Source organism: Pseudopipra pipra, chromosome 4 (genome assembly GCF_036250125.1).
Source record: "Pseudopipra pipra isolate bDixPip1 chromosome 4, bDixPip1.hap1, whole genome shotgun sequence".
Taxonomy (NCBI): domain Eukaryota; kingdom Metazoa; phylum Chordata; class Aves; order Passeriformes; family Pipridae; genus Pseudopipra; species Pseudopipra pipra.
In genome coordinates, this window is record NC_087552.1 from 67560949 (window position 1) to 67573237 (window position 12289).

The window sequence follows — 12289 nt, forward strand, 5'->3', positions numbered from 1 at the left end:
GGTCCCCGGGGTCCTAGAGCCCCCCGCATTGGCTGCGTGGGGTCGCCATGTGATCGGGGGGGCGGGACACCTCCCCCTTTCCCCCCCCATCCCTGCACCGCCCCTTGCAAATTACTACGGCGCGGAGCTGCGCGGGCACTCGGGGGTCGAACATCCCTGCCCGCACTCACTGGTGCGCGGGGAGGGGAGGGGGAAGGGGACGTCATTTCTTTATTTTTTATGTAGTTATCTATGTATATACTGCGAACGCGCCGTGCGCCCGGCGGCTTTCTGGAACAGTCGCTGCGGGTCCGCGGCGCTGCGCGGAGCGCTGCGGGAGCCTGCGGGGCGGGAGGCTGGGCCGGCCCCGCACCGCGTCCCGCAGGGCTGCGGCACCGAGAGTCGCTCCCCGCGACCCAGCGAGTCCCTGCGCGGAGCTCCGCGGGGCGCGGAGGGTGCTCCCGCCCCACCTCCAGCCATCCCGCGTGGAACGCTCCGCGGGGGCAGAGGGGAGCGGGGGATGCAGCCGCGAGGCCCCCGGCGCCTCCCGAGCAAACCCCCTTCTCCATCCCTCGGTCAGTAACTTTTCCAGCAGTGCCCACGCCGCCGCGGGATGCGGGAAACGCAGCCGGCCCCGCCGCCTCCGCGCCCTTCCGCGGGGCGGAGAGAAGGGATGGAGGGGGAGGGGGGATGCGCAGGGAGGAGGACGGGCTCCTCCTCTTCGCAGGACCCGAAAAGCTTCGGCCTCTCCCGGTTGGAACCGGCCGGCATCTGCCCGAGGCATGCGCCGTGCGCGGCCGGTGCAGGGACGGGACTGGGCGGGGGATGCTGGGCGGGGAGACGGGAGGCGCCGGACCCCCCGGTCTTGTGAAGTGCATCCCCCGAGAGCTTCATTTGCGCCTCCCCCTGCCCGGTGACAGCCCCCCGCGGTAGCAGCTGTGCCTCTCCTCAAACTTCATCGATGCATCCTCCTGGGACTTGCACCTCCCGCGAGCCTCAGCTGTGCCTCCACCTGCAAGGTGCACTCGTACACCCTATGAAAGTTTCATTTGTGTCTCTTACTCTGGTAAAATGCACGTGTGCCCCCTTGCACCCAGCCGCCTTGGAGTTAACATTCCAGTATCCCCCTGCCAGGTGCACGTGTCCCTGTGAGGTGCACCCATGCGCCCTCCCTACAAACTTCGTCCCTGCATCTCCCGCCAGATGCACCCGCCCGTCAGGGAGTGCGGCTGTGTCGCTGGCATTCTGCGGGATTTGCTGCCCTGGAGCTCATGGGGTGCACTTTGGTCCTCGGGAAGATGCAGTGACTGGATCTTTGCTTCAAGCTAAAGCTTGATTTTACTGTGGTGATTTCATTGTGGTTTCATTGCTTCACTTTTCTATTAAAAATTTTTCGGGAGGATGAGGGAGGGGAAAAGAGGAAGGATTAGCTAAGGACTTGGAAACCTTCCCACCCAGCGGAGCAGTGCCAGCACCCCACAGGCTTGTGCTGCATCAGGCGTCCCTGGTGAGAATCTGCTCCTCGGGTAGCTGTGGGACCTGCTCGTGGCCAGGCACTGCAGCGCTGCCAGCCTGCTGGAGCGCCCGCAGAGTTCCCATTCCTAATGGGCATCATCTGCAATTGCAGCCAGAGCAACCCCCAGCTCCCAAAGCCTGTGACTGTACTGGAAATCAAAATGTAGGATTATAAAAGTCACGGTGCAGGTACAGTAGTGGATGAGTTGGCCAAAAGAGGGTCTCCTGCTCGAGACTGGAGCCTCCCATGGGAATCAGATCACCCCACTTAGAAGAGGTGAGGCATGCAGCATCCCTGCATCCCCCCATCACATCTCATCAAGGAAGGAGCAGTGGGACTCCTGCACTTGGGAGGTATCTGGCAGCCCCAAATTCACCAACACAAAGAGTCTGTGCATGGGGGAAAAAAATTTAAAAGATTGGGGCAGTGTTTGCCTTTGAATTCTGAAAGCTTTGGGCCAAAGAGAGGAGGTTGCTGTTTCAAAAATATAATTAAGATAATGCTTAGATTCCATATGCCTGGGTTAAACAGGCATTTATTTTTGTTTCATCCTTTCTAGTCAGATGCATTCCTTATTTATGAAATTACTACAGTAATAAAAATAACCCATTCCTTCAAAAAAAAAACCAACAAAAAACCAACCTGCTGCAGTTATGTAACAGCCAAGGGAGTTCCCAATTCCGGTCCCAAGCTATGGACCTGAGTGTTTGCAAATGAGTTATCTTTAGAAAGGCACTAAATACTTGTTTATGCTGCCACGTTTGAGCATCTAATGAGCAGTAATTAATATCTCCTATTCCCCTGAGATAAGAGGGTACCATCACTCTTGGCCACAGTGAGGGAACTGAGGCACAGAGGGACTCAGTAATTTATGCACCATCATGCAGTGACTCAGAGAAGACACAAAGCACCAGACCAAATTTCCCAAGTCCTTCCTCACTGTCTGAATGCCAAACTTTGCCTTTCTTGTTTCAAAGCCAGGATTTCAGCTTCCTCTGTAAATGGGGGTGAAGGGTAGGTTCTGAGGGTGCTGCACGATGGGCAGGAGGGAAGGAGAAGGAGCTGGAAGCTGTGACTGACTGAAGCAAATGTCAGTGAAAATTAAGGGCCTCTCTGAAATCAATTGCAAAAGCCAGTCAGGTTCGCAGACGGCAGATTTGGGTCCCTGGAATGAAAAGGATATTGTTTAACAGCAGCTTGCTGGCAAGGCAACTGCTCTGCCAGGAGCTTTTGGTGTTTAAGAACACAGTTGTCATCCCAAGTCACTGAGGATTTTACTCTTGGGTTTACTTCTGCTCCTCCAGGACTTGAGGGTAAATCTCCCACATGCCATGACCGACTGCTGAACCTCACGGATAGAACTAATTTAATTAAGATGGACAGTTTAAAGTTTGAATGTCGTGCCAGTACTCTCAGCAGCTCTTGCTCCTGAGTGTAAAACAGAAGATTGTACAGATGTTTGATCCATTGGTATGTTCAGGAAAAAAAACCTGGGATAATGAGGGGAGGCTCTGTGGCTCTGGGGGCTGAGGATGTTTGAGTATTTCGGTAAGAAACATGCTTTGCCTTCAGCAGGTCTGCTTTAGCCTGACTTTGCTTTGGATTAGCACATCAAACCAGAAAGCCTTGGAAATGACATTATTTATCCTTCCCAAAATGGCAGGTCTTGTCTTAGGTCAGGGGGAGTAACTCCTTTTCACAAGTTGTAGGAAGGATCCAGCAAAGGTACAACAGAATTACCTCTTCCCCTGCTGACAAGCTCACACCCTGCTCTCCCTCTGAAATTTGAGGTTTCTGTCCACCCCTGGGCTTTGCATGACTTGAAACATCTTCCGACTAGATTTTACTGTAACTCGTGAAGCAATGAGATCTGTGTGATAGCAAATGAAGCAAACAATTCAGGATGAGCAGTTGCTGGTGCAGAGCATCTATCCCTAAGGAGTGGGGAGCACCAAGGCAGGTCCCCTGCAAGCCTCTGTGACCCACTGCTCAGTATCTGCTGGACAAGGAGATACTGGCTCTTTTTTCTGCAAGAGCTACAAGCAGCCACAATCCTTTGCTCATCAAGGGCTGTATCTATCAACCTCAGAAATTAACTGGTTGACAGCAAAAGCTGCCCCAGGTTATATTAATGCAGTGATTTCAGAACAGCTCATCCCAGCAGGATGAGTCTGTCAGGGATGGCTCCCACCCTGTCCTTTGCAATGTCTCTATCAGTAAGGGAGGGAGGAAGGTATCCAGGTTTAAAGACCTTTTTCTCAACTTGCCTCCAGGTTCTTGTCCAACCTGGACCTTGGTCATTTCTACTGTTTTTTCCACCCGTGACCCAAGATGCCCAGAGCAGGCTGAGCACCTCCAGCACCACTGGCTGTTTGGTCACAGCAACCTCCCACCTCCCATTTTGCTGGGCCTCTTTGTTGACTGCAGATGTGCATATGAATGTGAGGCATTTGCCTAATAAATATCTTCCTAAAGGGGGATTAATTAGCATCCCAAGATTTGCTCTCACTTTGCTCCCTCTGACTGCAGTAGCTCTGCAGCACCTTCTCTTAGGGACGCTGTTTTCCCCCTGAGAGCGTGTTGCTGACCACTTTCCTGATGCACAGACCCCCAGGGCTGAGGATTCATGAATCTTCTGCTCAGGAACCGACACTGGCAGCGGCCCCTGTGCCGTGAGAGCGGTGTTGCAGTAACCACACACACATCCTGGTTTCTGCACTCCTGCTGTGTGCCATGAGCCATCACAGCAGTGATGAAGGCTCCCTCCTTCCCTGCCTGTCTGGGTGCCATGAATAAGTCACTATAAAACCTAACATGCCAAATTATTTCCAACTGGTAAAAATCCATGAATTGGTAAACAGGGCCAGAGGTGGGATCTGTTGTCACACACAGATCTCTGCTGGCGTTGGAGCTGGCTGGCCTCTGCTTTGGGCACAGCAAAGGGGGGAAACAGGCCTCTTTGGAGTTACAGAACATGGACCTCTCGAATAGATCAAATGAATCATGCGCTAAAAGCTGAAAGTTGGGTTTGTACGTAGAGGGAGTTCAGGGTGACTAGTTTGGCTGTGGAAGTCTCCCCAGGGGATATATGAAGATTAATCTCTTCCTACAACTTTTTTTGGGTTGAAAGAATTTTGTGGGTTGTGAATTAAATACAAATGTTTCCCAAACAGTGTGCACGCCCACGGCTGGCTTTATGCTCTGCCGAATGGGGATTTTGGAACTTGCATGCATGTTTAATGTACAATAACATCTATGTTGAAGAAACCCCACTCTAGATCAAAGCAGCATTGAAATCTGAGCTATGTAGCAATTATTCAGAGATGTATCTAGAGCATCTCAGTGCAGCTATGAGGAATACTTTCAAACAAGGAAGTCTTCAAGGCCAGGCTGGATGGGGCTCTGAGCAACCTGGTCTAGTGGAAGGTGCCCCTGCCCCTGGCAGGGGAATTGGAAATGGATGATCTTTAAGGCTCCTTCCGATCCGAACCATTCTGTGATTCTATGATTCTGTGGAGATTTAAAGCATCTTCAGCTAAGGTACCTGACACTGGGTATGATGTCCTGGGGAGACAACATGTCTTTCTTCCTGAAAATATTTTTGTTGCAAGATTAGATTAAAAAATGTTGGGTTTTCTTTCCAGATTTTACCAGAGACTTTCACCTCAATTAGCTGCAGGAGACAGTGCTGTGGAAGCAGAGCAAAGCTCTGTGATGTATGGGAGAGGCTGCCCAGGGGCTGTGTTGGGACCACAGTGCCATGAAGGAGGGACCAGGACTACACGTGCCCTGAGAAAAGCTGAGAGCGTGAGAGCTCTTGTGCACGTGGGAATAACACAGGTAGTGTGAGCCAGGAAATGCTCATTTCTTGGGGTTTTCAGTGCAGGACTTTGCAGCTTCTTTGTAAATTAGCAACACTGCTTTGGAAAATTACCTGTCTCCCCAGTCAGTTCCTTCTCTTGCTGTAAATAACCTCCAGCCACCTGAATTTTGGCTACCTGCTTGGGTCAGCAGGGTAATGCTGTTGCAAAATCTGCTGCATCATGAACAACTCTGTCAATGTGTATCCATCTTTGTTAAGGAAGAAGAGGAGAACATGAGGTTAATGACTGTACTTTTGACCAATAGCTATTTTGCTGGTGTTTTAAACAATGATTGTTTTAACTAACGATCACCTAAGTATGTCTGTAGCTTTATGATGTTGTAAGGAGGCTGATGGGACTTGGATGAGCAGTATCTTATTTACCCTCCACATGGCAGGCACTGCAGCCTGGCAGCAGGCAGGGGGGAAGGATTTTGAAAAGGACCAAGGGGAGGTAAAAGGAGGAAAGCAGAAAGAAAATTGGAGCAGAGAAGGGATGAGGATATTCTGTAGCAAAGAGAGGAAAATTAGATGTCAAACCAACCACAGATAGAAAAACCTCAAATTGCAGCTACTGAATGCCCTGGCCCAAGATGAGGTCTGCAATGACAAGGCAGGAAAAGATGTGACAAGGTTACTTGAAGATTTTCTGGCTTTATTTGAGAGTCAGTTCTGCTGCTGAGCAGAAAGTCACGTTTTTAGCTTGGCCTGCAAGGCTGCCCTGTAACTGCTTGCAAGGGCCAGCAAGTGACCCAACTCCAGTAGCAATGTACATGTAGCCTTAGGGTAGGCAGTACAGATCCCCTATGTGGGTTGGGCTCATGTCAGAGCTGATTTTACACTGTTTTTTCCAGCACTTGATCCAGGCTGGGATTTTCCTTTCCTTGCATAATGCCCTCCAGCAAGGAGCTGAGGCAAATTTTCAGGTATTTCCAGTTTTCCTGCTCAGTGATGCCTCCAGGCCCCAGTGCTGCAAGGCGCAGGCCCCAGGTTCCCTTCCCTCTGTACCGGGGTGAGGGGACACTAGCTCTGGATGCCACAGAAACCTGGGCTTCTTCTGGAGCAGCAAAGCCTATGGAAGAGAGAGGCATCTGACTCACCTCCCTCCTTTGCTGTCTGAGAGGCCTTAAGCTCTTAAAATCACACTTCCCACAGCTGCCTGATGCTTTTTCTTCTTCTGCACAGAGATCCAGGAGCCCAGCATCCTCCTCAGGGACAGTGTGAGCATGGAGAGAGGTGTTGGGCATTGTCAGCTAGGGTCTGCAAAGGGGTTTTCGGGAAGTTGGGGGCAGACTCTGACCTGGCCACAGGCAGCAGCCCTCAGACGTGATCCATGCAAAGGGCCCTCTGGACATCTGCTCAAGGAATGTTTCACCCCCAAAGCTCACAGGTGGGGCAGAAGGACAGACCCACTGGAATAGGACACAGTCCCACATCATTGGTTTCCAGTACCAGATGAAGACCTGCCCGGAGAACCAGAAGTGCCTGTTTTCCTAGGGTAGACAAAGCTTCAGCCTGGAGTCTGCTGAGAAGCCCAGTTTGGTTTTCTCTGCATGTGCTGCTTTGATTTTGCTGGAAACATGGCAAGTGCAGTGTATTTCTTCTTCATAAGCCAAGAACGGTAGGGTTCACATTTTCAGGAAAGCCATCTGCGTTTTCTGTCACTGCCACTTGAAAAAGTCCATCGTTTAATATCTTCTTGATCTTCCAAGATGCAATGTTTGTGAAAAATGGCAGTGCTCCTCCTTTCCTGGGCCTGGCCATCCTTTTCCCTATGCCATCCTTGTGCCTTCTCCCTCCTCAACCCAGCCCTTTATCCTTGCACATCCCTTACCTCTGAAGCCTCTCAGCTCCTGTGGTGCCTTTGCTGGTTTCTTTCCTTCCATCCAGAGCATGCAGTCCACCACAGCCCAGCTGAATTTCAGTTATCTTTTGCACAACCTGAACTGAGAACTAGCTGGGGGATGTTTGGTGGATATGTAACATGGCAGCAGGTTTCCAAAGCTCAGTTAAAGAAAGCCATATTAAGGTTTTGTATGACTCCTTGCAAAGCAGACAGTGAGGCTCCAGTGACTGCTGCTTACTTCAGCTCTGCTCTCCCCTCATGGGGAGGTCCACCACTGTCATCTGGAGCTCCTGGCCAGAGCAGAGTGGTGTATGTGGTGTGATTATAGGTAAGGAGCATCACAGGGGGATGTCCAAAATGAGACCTTCAGCCCTGCAACATCTGAGTGGAAACGCTTGGGTTCTGAGTGTGGGTCAGACATGAAAGTGTGGTGACAGCTCCCAGAAGCAACAGCCCTGGCAGCTGCCAAGCACCAAAGGCAGCTGACTCACAATGTCCAGGCTCTGAAGAGTGAAGGAGTGATTGGTCCTTTCAGTTTTCATTCTGTTCTGAAACTGAAAGGGGAGGTTTTACTTTCTCCTCTGAGCAGGGCCATCACATGGTAGTGGAGGATGCTGTGATCCTGGGGTGCCGTATTTCCTTTAATAAACTGAAGTCCTAAAAACTTGTGAAGTTTGAAAACTCTGATGAAATTTTCATAATGGTGATGTTGCTGTGTTGATTGCACTGGGCAAATTCAAAAAATGCAGTGACATCCCACGGCATCACAGCCCAGAGCAATGAACACAGCCTGGCACCCTTCAGAAGCCAGAGCAGGGAAGAATCCATCCTGCCGTTGTGGATGGATAAAACTGGGCTGAAACACAGCTGGTGTGAGCCACCCTTGAGCTACCTGTGATCCTACATCCTCAGTGTTGGCGCTGAACTGCTGCCTCTGTGTCAGACAGCCTGCGTTGTGCATGTTTGTTTGTCCAGCTGGGACAGTGGGTGAGCACCCTCCCAGAATGAAACTGCTGTGCAAATACACACTCATGCCATTATCCTGCAGCTCACAAGCCAGTTTGAACTTGATTAAAAACAAAATGAGGGAAGCCAATGCAGCAGGACCCAGGGAAGCAATGATGAGGATACAGGCAAGAGGTGCAGGAGTGGAGGAGCAGGGACTGGATGACAAGGGGTGTCTTCAGAGAGCGGGAACCTGCCATTCTGAAAAAAATGAGCCTTATAGTGAGAATCCTGACATTGCCCCATCAGTGATCCCAGCCAGCCATGGAAAGGAAGGTAGACATACTCAAGGTAGACAGCTTTATGCTGGTCTGTCCTGAGGATGAATTCACTCCAGACTTGGGAGAGACACAAGCAGCTCCTTGCTCAACAGAGAGCCAGTGTGGTTTCAGCTGCAGGAGGTGCCTCCTGGGCAGAGAGGAGTCAGACAAGCTAACCCTCCCCATATTCGAGTTTTGCTCTTGGAGTTTTGCCCCACAACGGAGCCAAAGGTGGGTCAATGCTGAGGCTGCCCTGGGATGTTCAGAGGGCAGCAGAGCCACTCCATGGGTACACGGGCTGGCCCGGGGAGGTGGATGTTCTGTGCTGGCCAGGCCAAGGCAGGACCCTGAGATTAGCTCAGTTGGTTAAAGCCTGGTGCTGATAGTACCAAGGTTGTGGGTTTGATCCCCATGTTGGCCACTCAAGAGCTGGACTCGATGATCCTTGTGGGTCCCTTCCAACTCAGAATATTCTGTTATTTTATGGCGAGTGGGGTTTATCCCACGCTGCACAGCGCTGTGCAGTGAGCAGGAGAAAGCAAATGCACACAGACCTCCAGTGGCCCTCCTGAGTACTACACGGCACTGTCGCTGCCACCCTTGGGACAGAGACCTCGCCTGGGGCATCTCTTCTTCCCCTGGTACTGCAAGTGGGTGAACAAGAGCTCATGCACAAAGTGAGGGGTCCTGTAGGAAAGCAAAGAAGTATGGGAGAGATACTCTTCCCCTCCCCGCTTCACTGGCCAGTGCCTCAAGGCTGAGGCTGCAGGTTGTGCTTCAGGTCTGGGCAAGGAAGACAGTGAGTGCACTGCCTGTGCAGTGAAGCACTGCGTGTGTGCCACTGCCCCGTGGCACTGCTGTTCTGCCTTTCCTGTGCTCAGTCTGACTTTTGGGGCCCAGAGCCTGCAGCTGGTGTAGGAGGGTGCTGTAGCCACAGAAAAACCTACACAGTCCTAACGTGAGTCTGGGACCTGGTGTGGGCTCAGCTCAGCTGCTTTCAGTCCCCACTGAGCTTTAGAGCAGGTGAGACACTCAGGGATTTTATTTCCTGGACTTGACCATGTGCTTTCTTACACTGAGGGACCAACACTCAGGAAGGCTCAGTGGCAAACATACTGAAAGGCCAGAAAAGGTCTGCCCTAAGGATTTTTACAGTGCATCACCAGGACAAGCAGCACACGTAACCTACTGCCCATAGAAAGGGTACAGTATGGAAACTCTGTGTCTCCCTCCCTTTCTGCCCTCCCTCTTTGAGACACACAAAGGCTTTCCTGTGCCATCCTCCTCCTGGTGTTCTCATCCAGACAGGCACAAGGCTTGAAATCATCAGCTTCATGTGATCTCATCAAAACCAGCACTTCTTCATGCATCTCTATTGTAAATACCTCCATAAGGAATGGTTACTCATTTACAAGGTAGTGCTCTACATGCCAGTCTGCAGATCCTGGGAGAAAAAAAATGTAGCAAAATAAAACTCTAGGGTTTGGTAGTGATTTCCCAGATTTAACAATGATTTAACCAGGGAATTAAGTTTGATGCTTTTTTCTTTTGTGACCCCTTTCTACCACATGGGAAAGCATTTTTTACTTAGCATATTTTCTTAGCCCCAGTCTCCTCCATGGGTTTTTCTGACTTCCCTGATGTCCATCACCTTCCTGCCATGCCCTCTGCAAGAGGCAGAGTCATCTCAAAATTCAGCACAAATGATTTAGATACCAAGGAGGTATCTTGTGTGGCTTCAACAAACAGGTTTTATAAGGGAAAAACCAAGAGCAGTGCTGAACACAAAAGGGAAGATCAGAGGATTTGAGTTCAAGGCTTAGTGTCTAATTTCAGCACGTCCAAGTGAGGATTGAAGCCTGGTAAGAGAAACCTCCTTCCTGCTGTTCCCCATCCACCCGCTGGTGCTCCCTGGGGAATTGCTGCTGACTGCTTCAAAATTCAATTTCTGCACTAGCAGCAGCACGTTGGGCCTGGCAGTAATTGCTTTGCCAGACAACTGGCTGCTCATCACTGTCTGCATGCTGGGGGGGCCGGAGTGGCTGGGAGGTGGTGCTGGGGCAGTGCCATCAGTCATAGGGCTGCAAGAAGCCCCTTGCTTTTGGGTCAGCACCCCCCTGCACTCAGCTGTGCCTCCATGAGTGGCACACCAAGGCTCAGGACTTGATTCCTTGCTCTGAAGCATGGTGGGTTTGCTGAGAGTGGAGCCTTGAAGCAGCAGCACTGAGCCCACTGCCTTCCTTATCCCATCTCTTCCCATCCTACCTGGTCTCTGCTGCATCCTCCCAGTATACACTGGCACGCTCAACCTAATGGGAAAGCTTTTGGTGGTCCACAGGGTCCCTTGCTGATGCTCACCTTCTGCTGCTCCCTGACTACCCTGTGCTATTTCCAGCACATCTCTAGAAAATAGCTCACTCCCCCCAGCACAACTGGCTCTCTACAGCGGGGAGCAAACCTCAGCAGTTTACCAGAGGGATTCTGATTCTTATTTTAGTCTCCTATTTTAGCCTTCTTTTTCTTTTTATATTTGTTAACTTAATCCCTTTTACAGCTCTGGTAGCAAGATGCTGCCAGTGCAGCATTGCAGTGCCCACAGCCCCACTCCCTGCAACCTGATTCCTCGTCTTTCCCCCATGAGCCTCCTTTAATTTGGGCAATAAAAGATGCTCTAAGCTAAGCAGCTGCTTTTTATTACTATTATTATTTTTAAAGCTGCAAATATCACCCTCTCTTCAACTGCAGCAGAGAAGGTGAAATGGAAAATGTGAGGTTTGGGCATGCCTGGTCCAGGGTGGCAGCAGTGGTGTTGCTTGGGACTGAAAACTGCAGAGTCCTAATATAAATCAAAACTGTGGGTTATATCCATTGCCTTGCATGTTGCTTCATCTCCATATCCCTCATTGCAAATGGCCCTTCCCAAGACCATGCTTTGCCATGAGATCTGCCTTGAATCTGTTGTGTGTGGAAATCTGGTCACCAGAAAATCTGTGTGTAACATCTGTGGGTCATCTCAGTTTCAGTGGATGGGAAGAGGGTGGTATGCTGTGGTCACATGAGTCTCTTTTCAGTTGTTTTAGCACATCAAGCGCTGGTACAGTCAACCCAGATGACATCTGTTATTCCTGCAATGCCAGCTATGTATCATCTTGACTCATTTTCTATTAGATCCAGCTGTTCTGGCTGATATGCTATTGACCTTTTCAGCTGGTTCAGCACTTGGCTACCAGGAGGTCATTGGATGCCACTTTGAAACGGGCTCAATGCTTACAGTTATTCTACTGGGATGAGGAGGAATTTCATCCACCTGTTTTGAGCATGAGCACCTTGAAAAGTCAGCTGGCCCCTGCCTCCAACACGAGGTCACTGCCATATCTGCAGGCTTCAGGAAGCATCAATAAATCACTCTGGCCCTGAAGTTTCAGTAGTCTGTGTAGTCTGGAAAGCGCAGCTCAGCAGCTCGTGCCCCCCCCCTTGGGAACCACAGGTTCATATCGCAGCAGGACCAGGTCCTGACTTCAGCTTTGTTAGGTAGAAGGAGATGCCATAGAGGTACGTGTACTAAATTACCTATTGTGTACCTATTAAATATCATGTAGCAGCTCCTTGGGAAAGCATGGCCGGGGCTTAGGAAAGGGGAGAGGACAAAAAGGCAGGGTGAGGGACTGACCAATACACATAACTGCAATACAGGAGATGGGAACTAAGCAGAGCATGAAATGTTGGGATGCAACATTTCACAGAGTGATTTGCTCTTGTGGGCAGTGATTTCCCAATCACTGTAACTTTAGAAAGAAAGTAACTTTATCTTTTAATTTTGT

General features: G+C 50.5%; 1 long non-coding RNA gene across 1 annotated transcript; it reads left to right on the forward strand.

Annotated features, from left to right (window-relative positions):
* Positions 1-8989: 8989 nt before the first annotated feature.
* Positions 8990-11886, forward strand: LOC135413543 (uncharacterized). Its single transcript, XR_010430280.1, has 3 exons — positions 8990-9118; positions 10218-10330; positions 11676-11886. It is a non-coding gene; the product is annotated as an uncharacterized LOC135413543 (long non-coding RNA).
* The last annotated feature ends 403 nt before the right edge of the window (positions 11887-12289 follow it).